Genomic DNA, 10,426 nt, shown 5'->3' on the forward strand with positions numbered 1-10,426 from the left:
TGAACTCCCTGGTGGCGAACTTCCTGATGGCGAACTTCCTGATGGCAAACTCCCTGGTGGCGAACTGCCTGGTGGTGAACTCCCTGGTGGCGAACTGCCTGGTGGACTCGTCACTTGACTTGCTCCTAGGCGGCCTGCAACTCAGAGGATGGTGGAGCTCTCTGGTGCAGCGCAACCCGACTATCCTCCGCGTGAGGTGATTTTTTCTCCTTTGTAGGCGGTGGGAGCTGAGGGACCTGCGAGAACTGAATTTGAGGACTCGGGGGTATTTTCCCGGCGGGGACTCTCCGATGCCTAAGTTAGCATTTTGATTACAGAGGGCTTGGAGAGAAATGAGAGAGCTAGAGAGCGGGGGTTACCATCCTTTTTTCCTCCCCTTTGGCTTTGGGGGTCAGAGTCCTTATATAGTGGTGCCCTCGCGGGTTAGGTGGGAGAAAAGCCTTCAAACGGTAAGACGTCATATCCCGTCAGAACCGGGGTACGGTGATGAACTCCTCGAGGTTGTCAGGCTGGCGCTTGTGTCAGGCGGCCAGGTCGGCGCCTGGGCCAGGTTGTCAGGTTGGCGCCTGTGTCTGTCGGCGGGTCGGTGTCCGGGCCAGGTTGCCAGGACGGCGCCTGTGTCCGGGCCAGGTTGTCAGGTCGGCGCCTGTGTCAGTCGGCGGGTCGGTGTCCGGGCCAGGTTGCCAGGCCAACGCCTGTGTCCGGGCCAGGTTGTTAGGTCGGCGCATGTGTCCAGGCCAGGTTGCCAGGTCGGCGCCTGTGGCAGGCTGATCCGGCTAGGTCGCGCAGGCCGTGTGCAGGCCGCCCGTAGGCCACGTGCAAGTCGTGCCAGGCCAGCCAGACCGGTGCCCGGGGGACACCAACTTGGTAAATTGTTGCCTGAGTATTTGCCTAATTGTCACGAGGTGCCACATGTCACAATTTCACTGGAGGGCCAAATCTGCCCTCATCACTAAGTAAAAAACCCCGGGTTCTCTTAATATTATTTTCTTGCAGTTCGACCGGCCAACAAAGCTACCGATGTCTAAACTGCCCTCTATCTAAGGACAACCAGATTGTAGACCATCCGTTTAATTAGATATTAGTTTTTTAGATATCATGCCGTAGTGTTAGTTCCTTGTATTTGTGGTAAACTACAATTCTAGAAAAAGAAAAATAAAATAAATAGTTCTGGGCTTATCGCAATGCCAAACGAGTGGCACACCGCTATTATGTTGAGAAAGATGGGCAAATCCATTTCCCCATAGAAAAAATATATATTACGCTTTCCATATTGCTACTTGGAAAAAATCTATGCTGCCGTTGCGCTCTTTGTCTTCGTGTCTTCCTATGTCTCCCCTCTCGTCTCGTCGTTGAGACGTGAGGCCCACGTGTAATAGGGATTGTTGTCTTCTAATGCCATCAGATCGGTGTGGCGTTAAGAATCAGTCGATTGATTCTGATGTCGATGGTTTTGAGCGTGCCAATAGAGATGTTAATGGTATTTGAAATTTAATTTTTGTACATAAATTTGAAATAATCCTATTGAATTTGGATAAGATATAATTTGATTTTATATTTGATAAATATTTCAATTAGACTGATTATTTAATTATTATATATAATATATAATATTTATATATCTATATATTTTATATGAATAAAATATTTATTTATATATTTATTAATTATTTAAAATAATTATTAATTTTTTTAATCAAATTCAAATTCAAATATTAATTGATTCGATTCCAAATTGATCCATTTACACCCGTATATATTGATAATTAGTGGGCCGTTGAAGATGAATCTTTATAATAAGATTTAGCAGTCCAATATCCATTTCACATGATAGTCCTACTTTTCTATTGGGCCATGGCCCACTAAAAGAAATGTGGAATAAATCAAATAATGCAATGGCCAATGGACCGTGTTTGCAGACCTTGTAATGTGTTTCTACTTTATACGTCTGGTTATTAAAGAATCAGTAGTGGTCTCGATGTAGACACGTAGAACCATGGGTGATTCACGTGAAGGGTACTGTTGTTACTGATATTTGACAGGGACCTCAATCCCCATTCCCATTCCCATCTCCATCCCCGACAGCATCGTATTGGGAAAATCAGGTCGCCATCCGGGATGGAGAAAATTATCATTCATAATTCAGATTTAGTCTTTATAAAGCTATCCTCCATCCCCGACAGCATCGTATTGGGAAAATCAGGTCGCCATCCGGGATGGAGAAAATTATCATTCATAATTCAGATTTAGTCTTTATAAAGCTATCTTTTTCATATCTTCCTGTAGTTGTGCATTGGAAATATTTTCTCATGATTAAAAACTCCAATGCATGACTACAAAAGATTGTAAGAACGGTTGTGTGAGGACTTGATCAAAATTCAATCCCGGTGTTGCCTCAGTGTCTACTGTGTAAGGGTGATCATAGACCGAGCCGGGCTATACACTTATGATAAGGGCTATAGCTTAGGCTTGAGCCTGAAACATAAGTCCTAGCCCAGGTCTACACGGGCCTGGGCCGGGCCAAGCCTAATTCTGGGCCAATGTCTTCCATATATATAAAACGTTACATATCTATAACATTTTATCTTAAATGACATAACATGCATATAAACTTACCTTATACATTATATAATATAAAATATTACATATAATATAAGTTATACATGTCATATTGTAATATTTATATTTAAAATATACAATATAATGTAAAATAATTTGTATACATTATACACAAAATGTGTAAGTTTAAATATATGCGGGCCGGGCTAAGCTTAGGCCAGGCTTGAAATATAAAGCCCAAGCCCGGCCCTAAAATTTGTGGGCCTGATGTGGACCTGGGTCGAGCCTAAACACGAAACTCAAACCTAGGCCCAGAATTTTCCGGGCCGGGCTGAAATGATCACCTTCACTACTATGACAATTCTTTGACTTAACTACACTAATATGTTTTAACATGTGACTTATTGATCAAGTCAAATGAATCAAGACTTTTCATTTACAAATTACAAATATTTGTCATACACTAAGTCATTAAATTAAGATTTCAACGAATCGTGTTAAAGATGTGACATAGCCTATTTAATTTTTAGGGCAAATCTCTTAAAATATCCCTAAGTTTTAGGAAACTGACTAATTCTACCCATATTATCTTAAAGCACCCCTAAGTTTTATGACAATTGACTAAGTCCTCTCTTGTTGTTAACATTTGTTAGTGTTTCATCACAATCTGTTCATGTGACACCAAGTCGCGTATAAATTTTTTTTTAAAAACCCAATATTACCCTTTTGTAGTTGATTTTACCCTCCTATATTCTTTAAATTTTTAAAATAAGAGGGTGTTTGGGAAGTCTTTTTAAGGGGTCATTCAGGCTTTCCAAAGCTCGGAAGACCTTGTACTGAGCTTTTTCGTTTGGCAACCACAAGATAGAAAGCCAAAAATATAGGCCCCCCCAAAAAGCTTGAGAAAGCTGAAAATTGTACAAAATCCAAAAGCTTCATTTGAGGCTTCTGGTCTTTTTGAGCTTATGAAATATTTCTTCATTCGAAAAAAATAAATAAATAACAACAACAACAATCACATTCCACCACGAGGAATCTAAACACATAGGCCTCCTAAACAAACGAACCTCTGCACATTTGCATAAGCCAATGTGTAGGTAGGATCCATAAGTGCTAAATACACATTTGAATGCATTAGTGGGTCCCACACATGACATTTCCAAGGTGTATTTCCATTTAAATGCTCAACACTTATTTGTTGTGCTATATGTGTTTCCAAACAGTCTTTGGGTCTTTTTGATTTTAAGAATATCTATGAGAAAAAATTGCAACCAAACGATCTTTGATCTTTGAAGATCTACCCATAAAAGTTTAACAGTCTTTTAGGTCTTGAGCTTTTGAAAAATCTTCTTAAAAAAACTTGCCAAACACCTCCTCAATCTTTGGTCAATGATTTCATGTTTGAACAGTTTCTTCAACGAAGATCGTTGATGAATGATTACGTGTTTCAACAGTTTGCCAATATCTTGCATGAAGGAGATCCTTTTTAGGTTACCAAATAAATTTGCAAATATTCTGAACTGGATACAACACTAGAAAATTCTCATGGTAAAAAGGTTGGCGAGTCACAATAAAATAAGATAGTCTTGAAAACCAAATCTGCATTGTTGAAATTTCATCTAGATTACACATCCCATATAATCTGTCCTCAAACGCTTTATAATAGAAGAAAAAAAAAAAGAAATGAAAAATAATTCATTAGGCTCAGTTTAAAAGGAGTACAAATACAAATATTATGTAGACTGTACAAATATAAATACAAAAAAAAAAAAGAAACGCTTTGTACTGTATATATTTGTATTTGTACTTCTTCCAAACAAACTTTGGAATCAAGAACATCATAAATCGAAGAATAGAGTGACCACTACTAACAAAGAAACGCCTATTTAACTGTACTATCTGTCCATTGTTATAAAATCTATAGTTTTCAAAACCGGATCAGACTGGACCGGACGGTCGGACTGAAAAATCGGAAACTGGTCAGGTGACCGGTTCTGTTTTCCCCAAAACCGAATATTTGCAAAAAAATCATTGATTTGGTAAAAAAACTACTGGCCTGGGCATTTAAACCGTTTGAACCGTTCAATGGTTTTGACCTTTTTAATTTTTTTTGTTAGGACAGACTGACCATTTGACCTAGAAACCGGACCCCTAACTAGTTCGTTCTCCAAATCGATTTTAAAAAGCTTAATGAAATCTTTCCTAAAAGGAAATTCAGTGGCTAGTGGTTTTATAATGAGTAAACTAGAAAAGACAAAAAAAATAAAAATAAAACATCTTAAATGGTAAGAATTTGATGTTGCATGCAAAAAACTGGAGGTTCCAACAAACAACTTATGATCCAATGGGAGCATTAAGTGGTGTGCAATATGTCAATATTGAAGAGGAAGCTTCTCCAAGGTTAGAGAAGTTTAAGAAGGATTCATGGAGTATCCGTGAAGCCCTGATAAAAGAAGAAATGGGTACCATGTTTCTAGAGAATGGGCAGTTGGGCACTACGTGGTTTGGTTTCATCGGCAATGGGGCCCTTCTAGGATTTTCAAAAGGGTTGGATGAAGTGGCTAAGTGGAGTTATTGACCATGCTTTTTGGACTACCTTAAATCAGTTATGCCTGCGTCAGGTGGAGGCTGGCCTATTCATCGCTTACATGTATTATTGATTGATTACGAGAAATGAGACCAAAAAGAAATTTTAGTTCCTCATTGTTCATTGCCAGGTTGTTCTGGTTTTTGGAGTTTTCTTCTTTAAAAAGTTAAGTAGAGCAACAAGGTATTATTCAAATGTTTTATTTTAAAAATTTAAAGAAGAATGATGGATAAAATAGTCTTTTTCATATTTTCATTAATAAACATTAAAAATAATGGAGGATTTAGTCAATTATCAAAAAATTTAAGGGTCTTTCCAGTATAGAGTTAATCAATTTCCTAAAACTTTGGAATACTTTAAGAAAATATACTTATCATTAGGACTTCGAGATGTTGAAATGCGGGATGTGATGTGTGATTTTACTGGGTCTGATTTGATAAGATATAATTGACAGGCCTTGAGCGTGGTAATTTGATAACAAATCTAAATTTCTAAAATATCATCATATTTATGTGTCAAATATTCAAAACACTTATATCCCACATAAAATTATAAGATTACAAAGCTTACACATATTTATGTGATGTTAAAATTAAGGTTCAAAGTGTCTATACATATGGGCAGTCTATATCGGTTGATACGTATTATATTGGGAGTTTCCCGATACACCCCTACAGAGGATGTATTGAGGTTTTGACTGATTTAGGGGTACATGGACCTTAAACTGGCCCCTCTAAACAAGGTTTAAAATAAAAAAAATCTATCAATACAGTCTAATACACCTCTACTGACGCATCGATTTATCAATATTTTGAACCTTAATTAAAACATATAAATAATAAAAAACATAAATATATGCATGCATACATATATACCGAATATGTTAATCCAGCCCTATTATAATTGTCAATGGAGTTCTATTTCGTTACTAACCCCTTCCAAAGTATGATGACCCAATATAATCTGAATCAATTAAATTCAATGCATCCCGAATCGATTTAGTACACTACGTGAGCAAGCTAGATAATTATTAAAGTAGAGGGAATGATGTTGGTACTGTATTTTGGAATGATGTTGAATGAAAAAGAAAATGCTAACTTGTGGGAGCATTTTTCAGATATTGAACTACAAGCCTACAACCCCTTGTATTGACATGTATGCCACTTTATGACCCCGGGTCCTATTTTATGACATCAGCTAGGAATGGCAATGGGTTGGGAATTATATTTTCCATTCCTAACCCTGATTTTGGAATAAATTCCCATTTTTAATCCTAATTTCCGTCTTAGATAAAATTGTCCTCCATCCCCAATTTCCAAGGGGGATGGGTTCATCATGGGGATCCAAATCCTCAAAAATTTTTTAGTTAATATTTTTTGAAAAAATCATTTACTTAAAATAAATAAAAAATTTAAAATATAAATAATATTTTAAATGTATTTTGATACACATACATACATACATATATAAGAATATAATATAATATAATATGAATAATATCACATATATATATTATATATTTAACATATATAATCAGGGTCGGGTGGGGTAGAGACCTCATTCCCCATCCCGAACCTCAACCCCAGTGAGGGATCCCTATTAATCTCCATCCTCGTCCCTGCCCTGCCAAAGCAATCCATATTCCCAACTTTATGGGGTGGGGGAAGTTGGGTACCCATTAAGGATGGGGAAAATTACTATCCCCTAATTTGAACAATCATGAAATAAGAGGCTGAGGTGTTTAGTGCTCCACCACATTAATACACCCCTAAAAGAAAATTCTAGAATAAAATAATTGGAGCAAGTTTTAATAAGTACAAGTATGGTGCACTTCAAAAATTTTACAGCATTTGTATTAAAGGAGTCACATGGCTTACATAATTTTTATTGGTAAAAATATCACTGTGACACTTCACTTTCACTGGATCATTCAGTTTGAGTTATATTGCAATAATTTAGATAGAATGCACCATAGATTTTGCTCATTTTATATGTTTATAGTTGTATTTGTTATTATTTTATTTTAATAAGAAAGAAAACACCACCTACCAAAACTCTCTTTGTTGTTGTAGTTGATCTATTGGATGGTTATTCGATTATCTAATTCAATCTAATGATACTTTTCTTAAATCCAATCCAATTTGATGAATTTAATGGATGCCCAAATCCAACATGATTAGATAGGATCAATTCAAATTTATCAAGTGGATCTGAACCAAAGATGTAATTTGGATGGTTCAAGTTGAACATTTGCTAAAATTTGAATGCATCCAATACTTTTTTCAAGTTGTATAAAATGCTCATCTGGAATGTATTCAATCCATGTTAGGTAAAAATTCAGAAAGGTTGACAAAAAAAAAGACTTACATGAGCCAAGAAATTGACTTGGTAGTGAAGCTATCATTGTTGACTCCGATCTCTTGTTCATGAAAATTCTATCCATGCCCACCCATAAAACATCTCTCCATGCATAATAATATGTAAGAGGATGAAATGTTGCTCATGTGTGACTGTAATGTTATATGAATAATTGCGTTGCCGTGAATAGGAAATCTGGACTCATCATAGCTAACTTGTTCGAAGCAGCACAGTAGGGTTCTCTGAAATGGGCTTTCAAACGAGAACCACTTATGGAACATGACTCTTTTTGTATTTGTAAGAAAAAGAGCAATAGATATAGTAGGGTTCTCGTGGACCATTCAAAAAGAGTCTTACCATATTATCTTCCCTTCTGTAAAGAAAAAAGACCTTTATCATTGTACCTTGCCTTGTTAGTTATAATGGCTTTCTATCACAAAATCAGCCTTTTTTTATCCTAAGGTCAGAACTGATGCACATACTCAACGAAGACGAGAAGGAAAAGGATAAATGATGGTTACAACCTTCTTGATAAAGATGAATAAATTTGGCCAGCAAGTCAGCAAATGATATTTTAATTTATTTATTTTAAAAGAAAACATTTATGCACATTTTTGTTTCTATGAATGTGTTGTGTGGTTACGTAAATTTCGATAGTAAAAAGATGGAAAAAACTGAGGCAACTAGCACTTATTTATGCGAAAAGAGGAAATATTGGCCTGTCATAAAATATTATCAACACAAATTTCGTGTATAAATCCAAACGTACAAAAATGTGGAAGCAGATTCAAATAAATTAATTTTTTATATTTGAAATAATTGGGACACAAATTCTTTGCTTGTGAAACTTTCTTATAAAAGAGATAGCCTATAATTCTCTCTTGATGATTTGCTTCAACTTAAACATTTTGTATGAATTGAAGTCAAGGGTCGTATGATGTGTTCTTGTACTACAGAGATTGGTGGAGATTGATTCCTTTAATTAGGCATTGAAAGCTTGATCAAAAGAGGATCATAGAAAAAACTCTAGGAGTATTGTGACTTTGCTCTTGAGAAGATGGTGGCCTATATACTCCCCTCTTATCTAAGAGTCTCCTTTTTTTACTAATTTTTTAACCAAAATATCCCCTCCCTCATTTCTTTATAGGGGAGCCTCCATTTAGGGAGAATGACGGTTCAGCTCAGGGTCAAAATTTTTAGGCCCAAAGTACAGTTGGGGTGGGTGTCAAATCGGAATTGATGCCAATTCACCAGTGGGCATTGGTGTATAAAATGGGGGTTTTTGACATTATAATCCTTACCATTCATAGAGGGAATGATGTTTCATCCATTATTCTTTCTTTAATCATTGATTAATTTCCATCTATCGGAAGGTATAAGCATTGAGTAAAGATGTGGTTGCCTCTAATTACCTCTTATGGATGAGAATATTGGCAAATTGCCATTTATGGATAGAATGGTCTTCCATTAAGTATTCTCTTTTCATTTGTTAATCAAATTTCCACACATGGGATGTGAGATGTGTCGAGAATATTGGCAAATTGCCATTTATGGAGAGAATGGTCTTCCATTAATTAAAATTCTATCAATCATTCTCTCTTTCATCTCTAATTATATTTCCATCGGTAGAAAATGAGAGGGGCTGGATTTAAAATCCACTGGGATCAGAATGGAATGGCCTATTCCCCTTGCCTATTTGGTTCTTATTAGACCTGTTCATGAGCCGGATCAGGCTTTCACATGTTATCAATGCAATATATTAAGGTCCGAGCCCGAGTCTGGCTTGACCATTGGGCCTACATCTTAAGCCCGAGCCCGGCCCTCATAAAAACCTGAGGCTCGAGGATAAAGCCCAACATTAGTTTAAGATCTGAGTTCACTGCAAGGTTGGAAAAGATTTGAGTTCACTGCAAGGTTGGCGTACGAGAGAGAGAGAGAGACCTGATGTCGCTGCACTATAAATGCCGTTGACCTGATGTTGGAACTTGGAAGTGTTTGGAGCAGGGTAGAGCTCAAAGAAATGGGGACTGGTTGCTAGCTTGCCGCTATGAGGACAGAGCTCACAGAGATGTCGTCGCCACCACTATAAAGGGGATTAGTTCGTACGAAGTTCAAACAAAAAAGAATGAGTTTGAATGAAAAATTGGGCTAGGGTTAGAAATATTATATTTTTAATAATATATATTATTAATATTTTTATTATATAAAATATTGTCAGGTCGGGCTGGGCTTTTTTGCGAAATCCCGAGACCGGCCCAAAATCAGGTCATTCTTAGATAAGAGGGCTCGATCCCAATCCCACGGGCCTAATAATATGCTCAAGCCCACCGCGGTGCCCAGGCTAGGCTGTCAAGCTACCTGGCCCATGAACAGGCTTAGTTCTGACGAGAATTGGAATCAAAATCAGCTGTAATTATTCTCATTTCCAAGGGAGGGGGAGGTAATGTTCATTGCCTCAAATGGGGGAATGCCATTCCACCAGGAATGGAAATGGGGTTCTTATTCTATCCAACCAAACATTTGGAATTTGAATGGGCAATTCCAATTCTGATTCTAAAACTTTATTCCTTTTAACAAAATGGACCCTAAGGCCTCGTTTGATAACCTTTTTTAAAGGTCTGAACTCTGAATTATCTACTTTTCAAATGGCCAGTCTCGTTTGTGTTGCATCTGAATGGGCGATCTGAAATGCTTTTTCAGATCTAAAAGCCATAGACATTGGCCTGGCTCTTAATGTGCTCAGACACATTTAAGAGGTGGCCAAAAGACATAAATACCCCAACATTTTTTAGAAAAGACATGGTATGCCCCATTTTAAACCAAACCCTAAACATCTGTGTTCTTCTCTGCTCTAGGTATGTCTCAAATGCAAGCTCTCATCATTTTCTCCATTTTTTTTATGGTTTTATGACAATCACAAAG

The sequence above is a fragment of the Nelumbo lutea genome, chromosome 2 (assembly GCF_056320005.1).
Source record: "Nelumbo lutea isolate HS-2025 chromosome 2, American lotus-T2T, whole genome shotgun sequence".
Classification (NCBI taxonomy): domain Eukaryota; kingdom Viridiplantae; phylum Streptophyta; class Magnoliopsida; order Proteales; family Nelumbonaceae; genus Nelumbo; species Nelumbo lutea.